Genomic DNA, 8,261 nt, shown 5'->3' with positions numbered 1-8,261 from the left:
AACATTCAGCACCCACCCGCTATCAAGGCAGCTGCCTATCATGTCATGCCCTACCTGCACAGGTGTGCTGGCTACTCAAATGATCCAATTAAGGAGGCCATTTAGTCAGCAGCAGCAGAAGTCCTGTGCCTGGACGCTCCAACAGCGGCCAGACACAAGCAGAAGCAGCAGAAGCAGCAGCAGCACCACCTTTTGTTTTTTGGCTGCAGCAGCAGCAGCAGCAGCAGCAAGGCCCACAGGGCTGGCTAGCTGGCTAGCCAGCAAGCAGGTAGCAATGAAAGTAGGAATCTTTCTTTTTAACCCTGTAAGGGGGTGGTGCACTGTACCCGAAGATACTGCCATATCGGGTCAATGCATAGGGCGACGGAAGCAAGCTTCGAAATCGGCCCCCGTTCTCAAAAATCCATTTAATATATGGTCCCCAGATAGGGGACGTATCAGATATTAAACTGATAAGAACAGATACTACACTTGATCTTAGCCAAAAGGCCGAGAAGCGATAACCGTGAAAGGGGCGGGCCCAACAAGGTCCCCTTCATGGGCACTATCACTGCTTGCTGTCAGGGAGGCTGCCAGACAATTTTCCATGCACACTCTGGGCTGGGGGGCAGTCAACCACCAGTACACACAGCAGAACCTAAACCCATACCATTATTGCTAAGCAGCAAGACAGGGGCCCATTGCACTCCCACGGGGCCTTTTTAAATGCAATCCATAACCCGGATTTGCCAGGAACCCTTCTTACTCCTCCTACTTGCATGTGACACTGGGCTTAGGATCTGCATAGGAAACACACACACAAGCACACACCTACCTTTGTTGCCTGCAGATGCCTCCTTGGCTGTCCCCAAACGGTATCAAACCAACACCCACGGGAAGCTGTAAGCATAGAGGACATGCCTGCACCCCATTGGACTTACCTGTGTGGGTTAAATCCGGGTTATTTGACAACCTATGGCGGTGATGGTTCTGCTCAGGCAGAGCAGTGCTGATGCTCCTCATAAAGCTGTCGCTGCTGTGAAGGTTCTAGGTGACATCACAATCCCTATGGTTACATACACAACAAAGCTGGGTTGTTGTTGTTTACACTCTGCAAGGCCTGTGGAAGTGAGTGACATCATAGCACTGTAGTTCTGAGGGTTCTAGATGGATGCAACAATCTCCTGTTGCTTCTATGAAGGCCATAATAGACGACATCACCAAACAGCTCCATAGTCACATACACAGCAAAGGAGAGATGTTGTTTACACCTAGTGATGTCAGTGGTATTGAGTGACATCACAGCACAGTGCTAAGGCTCCTGGGCCTGGACACAGCAGCGGCTGCAATATCTCAACGGAGAATACGTTTATATATATGTGTGTGTGTGCGCGTATATATATATATATATATATATATATATATATATATATATATATATTTCTCCGCCGAAATCACTTTTAAACCCATTTCCACCTTTTTTTCCCTTCTCTTCCTCTTACTTTTTTTTCACGTTTTTTTACGTTTTTCTCCTTTTCGCCTCTTTTCTGGGCGTATTATTCTTCTTTTTCTTCTTTTTTTTCGTCTAATGCATACCCCATCAGTGCAGCAATGCTTATTCAATACCGCCAGCAGATGGAGACACTGGGGGATAATTTTCTAAGGATTTATACTGATTTTTCCTGTCTGAATTTGTCGCACAGAAAGTTGCAGGCCAAATATGTGTGACATTTCTGCGACTTTAGCTTCTAGAGCATTTTTACAACATTATACATAGGTGCTGAATACATAAAAAGCGACTGTTCAGCGACAGACAAGTCGCATCGGCTGAAAGTAGGCCAGAATGTCAGTCCATGTTGGAGCAGGTTTAGATACAGTCTAAAGCATAGATCTCAAAGTCTGTGCACAGAATTTAGCAAGGGCCTCGCACCTTCTGATGCATCAGGTAGGTGCACTATAGCATAGCCTAACCCTCTGTACTTTGGTCTATATTGATGCGGGACATAGACAGCCAGCTGATGACCAATCCATTAGTGCAATGGATGGCTGGAAGCATTTGTCTTTGCCTTTGCAATACCACAGAAGCAATGCATGGTCAATGTACAGCAATGACACACCTGTGTGAACAGCCAGGAGACCCCCCCATGTTATGTTACATAGTTACATAGTTAGTACGGTCGAAAAAAGACATATGTCCATCAAGTTCAACCAGGGAATTAAGGGGTAGGGGTGTGGCGCGATATTGGGGAAGGGATGAGATTTTATATTTCTTCATAAGCATTAATCTTATTTTGTCAATTAGGAACATTCAGCACCCACCCGCTATCAAGGCAGCTGCCTATCATGTCATGCCCTACCTGCACAGGTGTGCTGGCTACTCAAATGATCCAATTAAGGAGGCCATTTAGTCAGCAGCAGCAGAAGTCCTGTGCCTGGACGCTCCAACAGCGGCCAGACACAAGCAGAAGCAGCAGAAGCAGCAGCAGCACCACCTTTTGTTTTTTGGCTGCAGCAGCAGCAGCAGCAGCAGCAAGGCCCACAGGGCTGGCTAGCTGGCTAGCCAGCAAGCAGGTAGCAATGAAAGTAGGAATCTTTCTTTTTAACCCTGTAAGGGGGTGGTGCACTGTACCCGAAGATACTGCCATATCGGGTCAATGCATAGGGCGACGGAAGCAAGCTTCGAAATCGGCCCCCGTTCTCAAAAATCCATTTAATATATGGTCCCCAGATAGGGGACGTATCAGATATTAAACTGATAAGAACAGATACTACACTTGATCTTAGCCAAAAGGCCGAGAAGCGATAACCGTGAAAGGGGCGGGCCCAACAAGGTCCCCTTCATGGGCACTATCACTGCTTGCTGTCAGGGAGGCTGCCAGACAATTTTCCATGCACACTCTGGGCTGGGGGGCAGTCAACCACCAGTACACACAGCAGAACCTAAACCCATACCATTATTGCTAAGCAGCAAGACAGGGGCCCATTGCACTCCCACGGGGCCTTTTTAAATGCAATCCATAACCCGGATTTGCCAGGAACCCTTCTTACTCCTCCTACTTGCATGTGACACTGGGCTTAGGATCTGCATAGGAAACACACACACAAGCACACACCTACCTTTGTTGCCTGCAGATGCCTCCTTGGCTGTCCCCAAACGGTATCAAACCAACACCCACGGGAAGCTGTAAGCATAGAGGACATGCCTGCACCCCATTGGACTTACCTGTGTGGGTTAAATCCGGGTTATTTGACAACCTATGGCGGTGATGGTTCTGCTCAGGCAGAGCAGTGCTGATGCTCCTCATAAAGCTGTCGCTGCTGTGAAGGTTCTAGGTGACATCACAATCCCTATGGTTACATACACAACAAAGCTGGGTTGTTGTTGTTTACACTCTGCAAGGCCTGTGGAAGTGAGTGACATCATAGCACTGTAGTTCTGAGGGTTCTAGATGGATGCAACAATCTCCTGTTGCTTCTATGAAGGCCATAATAGACGACATCACCAAACAGCTCCATAGTCACATACACAGCAAAGGAGAGATGTTGTTTACACCTAGTGATGTCAGTGGTATTGAGTGACATCACAGCACAGTGCTAAGGCTCCTGGGCCTGGACACAGCAGCGGCTGCAATATCTCAACGGAGAATACGTTTATATATATGTGTGTGTGTGCGCGTATATATATATATATATATATATATATATATATATATATATATATTTCTCCGCCGAAATCACTTTTAAACCCATTTCCACCTTTTTTTCCCTTCTCTTCCTCTTACTTTTTTTTCACGTTTTTTTACGTTTTTCTCCTTTTCGCCTCTTTTCTGGGCGTATTATTCTTCTTTTTCTTCTTTTTTTTCGTCTAATGCATACCCCATCAGTGCAGCAATGCTTATTCAATACCGCCAGCAGATGGAGACACTGGGGGATAATTTTCTAAGGATTTATACTGATTTTTCCTGTCTGAATTTGTCGCACAGAAAGTTGCAGGCCAAATATGTGTGACATTTCTGCGACTTTAGCTTCTAGAGCATTTTTACAACATTATACATAGGTGCTGAATACATAAAAAGCGACTGTTCAGCGACAGACAAGTCGCATCGGCTGAAAGTAGGCCAGAATGTCAGTCCATGTTGGAGCAGGTTTAGATACAGTCTAAAGCATAGATCTCAAAGTCTGTGCACAGAATTTAGCAAGGGCCTCGCACCTTCTGATGCATCAGGTAGGTGCACTATAGCATAGCCTAACCCTCTGTACTTTGGTCTATATTGATGCGGGACATAGACAGCCAGCTGATGACCAATCCATTAGTGCAATGGATGGCTGGAAGCATTTGTCTTTGCCTTTGCAATACCACAGAAGCAATGCATGGTCAATGTACAGCAATGACACACCTGTGTGAACAGCCAGGAGACCCCCCCATGTTATGTTACATAGTTACATAGTTAGTACGGTCGAAAAAAGACATATGTCCATCAAGTTCAACCAGGGAATTAAGGGGTAGGGGTGTGGCGCGATATTGGGGAAGGGATGAGATTTTATATTTCTTCATAAGCATTAATCTTATTTTGTCAATTAGGAACATTCAGCACCCACCCGCTATGAAGGCAGCTGCCTATCATGTCATGCCCTACCTGCACAGGTGTGCTGGCTACTCAAATGATCCAATTAAGGAGGCCATTTAGTCAGCAGCAGCAGAAGTCCTGTGCCTGGACGCTCCAACAGCGGCCAGACACAAGCAGAAGCAGCAGAAGCACCACCTTTTGTTTTTTGGCTGCAGCAGCAGCAGCAGCAGCAGCAGCAAGGCCCACAGGGCTGGCTAGCTGGCTAGCCAGCAAGCAGGTAGCAATGAAAGTAGGAATCTTTCTTTTTAACCCTGTAAGGGGGTGGTGCACTGTACCCGAAGATACTGCCATATCGGGTCAATGCATAGGGCGACGGAAGCAAGCTTCGAAATCGGCCCCCGTTCTCAAAAATCCATTTAATATATGGTCCCCAGATAGGGGACGTATCAGATATTAAACTGATAAGAACAGATACTACACTTGATCTTAGCCAAAAGGCCGAGAAGCGATAACCGTGAAAGGGGCGGGCCCAACAAGGTCCCCTTCATGGGCACTATCACTGCTTGCTGTCAGGGAGGCTGCCAGACAATTTTCCATGCACACTCTGGGCTGGGGGGCAGTCAACCACCAGTACACACAGCAGAACCTAAACCCATACCATTATTGCTAAGCAGCAAGACAGGGGCCCATTGCACTCCCACGGGGCCTTTTTAAATGCAATCCATAACCCGGATTTGCCAGGAACCCTTCTTACTCCTCCTACTTGCATGTGACACTGGGCTTAGGATCTGCATAGGAAACACACACACAAGCACACACCTACCTTTGTTGCCTGCAGATGCCTCCTTGGCTGTCCCCAAACGGTATCAAACCAACACCCACGGGAAGCTGTAAGCATAGAGGACATGCCTGCACCCCATTGGACTTACCTGTGTGGGTTAAATCCGGGTTATTTGACAACCTATGGCGGTGATGGTTCTGCTCAGGCAGAGCAGTGCTGATGCTCCTCATAAAGCTGTCGCTGCTGTGAAGGTTCTAGGTGACATCACAATCCCTATGGTTACATACACAACAAAGCTGGGTTGTTGTTGTTTACACTCTGCAAGGCCTGTGGAAGTGAGTGACATCATAGCACTGTAGTTCTGAGGGTTCTAGATGGATGCAACAATCTCCTGTTGCTTCTATGAAGGCCATAATAGACGACATCACCAAACAGCTCCATAGTCACATACACAGCAAAGGAGAGATGTTGTTTACACCTAGTGATGTCAGTGGTATTGAGTGACATCACAGCACAGTGCTAAGGCTCCTGGGCCTGGACACAGCAGCGGCTGCAATATCTCAACGGAGAATACGTTTATATATATGTGTGTGTGTGCGCGTATATATATATATATATATATATATATATATATATATATATATATATATATATTTCTCCGCCGAAATCACTTTTAAACCCATTTCCACCTTTTTTTCCCTTCTCTTCCTCTTACTTTTTTTTCACGTTTTTTTACGTTTTTCTCCTTTTCGCCTCTTTTCTGGGCGTATTATTCTTCTTTTTCTTCTTTTTTTTCGTCTAATGCATACCCCATCAGTGCAGCAATGCTTATTCAATACCGCCAGCAGATGGAGACACTGGGGGATAATTTTCTAAGGATTTATACTGATTTTTCCTGTCTGAATTTGTCGCACAGAAAGTTGCAGGCCAAATATGTGTGACATTTCTGCGACTTTAGCTTCTAGAGCATTTTTACAACATTATACATAGGTGCTGAATACATAAAAAGCGACTGTTCAGCGACAGACAAGTCGCATCGGCTGAAAGTAGGCCAGAATGTCAGTCCATGTTGGAGCAGGTTTAGATACAGTCTAAAGCATAGATCTCAAAGTCTGTGCACAGAATTTAGCAAGGGCCTCGCACCTTCTGATGCATCAGGTAGGTGCACTATAGCATAGCCTAACCCTCTGTACTTTGGTCTATATTGATGCGGGACATAGACAGCCAGCTGATGACCAATCCATTAGTGCAATGGATGGCTGGAAGCATTTGTCTTTGCCTTTGCAATACCACAGAAGCAATGCATGGTCAATGTACAGCAATGACACACCTGTGTGAACAGCCAGGAGACCCCCCCATGTTATGTTACATAGTTACATAGTTAGTACGGTCGAAAAAAGACATATGTCCATCAAGTTCAACCAGGGAATTAAGGGGTAGGGGTGTGGCGCGATATTGGGGAAGGGATGAGATTTTATATTTCTTCATAAGCATTAATCTTATTTTGTCAATTAGGAACATTCAGCACCCACCCGCTATCAAGGCAGCTGCCTATCATGTCATGCCCTACCTGCACAGGTGTGCTGGCTACTCAAATGATCCAATTAAGGAGGCCATTTAGTCAGCAGCAGCAGAAGTCCTGTGCCTGGACGCTCCAACAGCGGCCAGACACAAGCAGAAGCAGCAGAAGCAGCAGCAGCACCACCTTTTGTTTTTTGGCTGCAGCAGCAGCAGCAGCAGCAGCAAGGCCCACAGGGCTGGCTAGCTGGCTAGCCAGCAAGCAGGTAGCAATGAAAGTAGGAATCTTTCTTTTTAACCCTGTAAGGGGGTGGTGCACTGTACCCGAAGATACTGCCATATCGGGTCAATGCATAGGGCGACGGAAGCAAGCTTCGAAATCGGCCCCCGTTCTCAAAAATCCATTTAATATATGGTCCCCAGATAGGGGACGTATCAGATATTAAACTGATAAGAACAGATACTACACTTGATCTTAGCCAAAAGGCCGAGAAGCGATAACCGTGAAAGGGGCGGGCCCAACAAGGTCCCCTTCATGGGCACTATCACTGCTTGCTGTCAGGGAGGCTGCCAGACAATTTTCCATGCACACTCTGGGCTGGGGGGCAGTCAACCACCAGTACACACAGCAGAACCTAAACCCATACCATTATTGCTAAGCAGCAAGACAGGGGCCCATTGCACTCCCACGGGGCCTTTTTAAATGCAATCCATAACCCGGATTTGCCAGGAACCCTTCTTACTCCTCCTACTTGCATGTGACACTGGGCTTAGGATCTGCATAGGAAACACACACACAAGCACACACCTACCTTTGTTGCCTGCAGATGCCTCCTTGGCTGTCCCCAAACGGTATCAAACCAACACCCACGGGAAGCTGTAAGCATAGAGGACATGCCTGCACCCCATTGGACTTACCTGTGTGGGTTAAATCCGGGTTATTTGACAACCTATGGCGGTGATGGTTCTGCTCAGGCAGAGCAGTGCTGATGCTCCTCATAAAGCTGTCGCTGCTGTGAAGGTTCTAGGTGACATCACAATCCCTATGGTTACATACACAACAAAGCTGGGTTGTTGTTGTTTACACTCTGCAAGGCCTGTGGAAGTGAGTGACATCATAGCACTGTAGTTCTGAGGGTTCTAGATGGATGCAACAATCTCCTGTTGCTTCTATGAAGGCCATAATAGACGACATCACCAAACAGCTCCATAGTCACATACACAGCAAAGGAGAGATGTTGTTTACACCTAGTGATGTCAGTGGTATTGAGTGACATCACAGCACAGTGCTAAGGCTCCTGGGCCTGGACACAGCAGCGGCTGCAATATCTCAACGGAGAATACGTTTATATATATGTGTGTGTGTGCGCGTATATATATATATATATATATATATATATATATATATATATATT

General features: G+C 46.4%; 4 non-coding genes across 4 annotated transcripts; all 4 read right to left on the bottom strand.

The window, feature by feature from the left end:
- Nucleotides 1–310: 310 nt before the first annotated feature.
- Nucleotides 311–501, bottom strand: LOC130347716 (U2 spliceosomal RNA). Its single transcript, XR_008885596.1, has one exon. It is a non-coding gene; the product is annotated as a U2 spliceosomal RNA (small nuclear RNA).
- A 2,091-nt stretch (nt 502–2,592) lies between these two features.
- LOC130347715 (U2 spliceosomal RNA) lies at nt 2,593–2,783 on the bottom strand. The gene has a single exon (XR_008885595.1). It is a non-coding gene; the product is annotated as a U2 spliceosomal RNA (small nuclear RNA).
- A 2,083-nt stretch (nt 2,784–4,866) lies between these two features.
- LOC130347713 (U2 spliceosomal RNA) lies at nt 4,867–5,057 on the bottom strand. The gene has a single exon (XR_008885593.1). It is a non-coding gene; the product is annotated as a U2 spliceosomal RNA (small nuclear RNA).
- A 2,097-nt stretch (nt 5,058–7,154) lies between these two features.
- On the bottom strand, nt 7,155–7,345 carry LOC130347712 (U2 spliceosomal RNA). The gene has a single exon (XR_008885592.1). It is a non-coding gene; the product is annotated as a U2 spliceosomal RNA (small nuclear RNA).
- Nucleotides 7,346–8,261: the final 916 nt, after the last annotated feature.

This window comes from Hyla sarda, unplaced genomic scaffold (genome assembly GCF_029499605.1).
Source record: "Hyla sarda isolate aHylSar1 unplaced genomic scaffold, aHylSar1.hap1 scaffold_849, whole genome shotgun sequence".
NCBI lineage: Eukaryota > Metazoa > Chordata > Amphibia > Anura > Hylidae > Hyla > Hyla sarda.
This window is presented reverse-complemented; position numbering and strand designations above follow the sequence as displayed.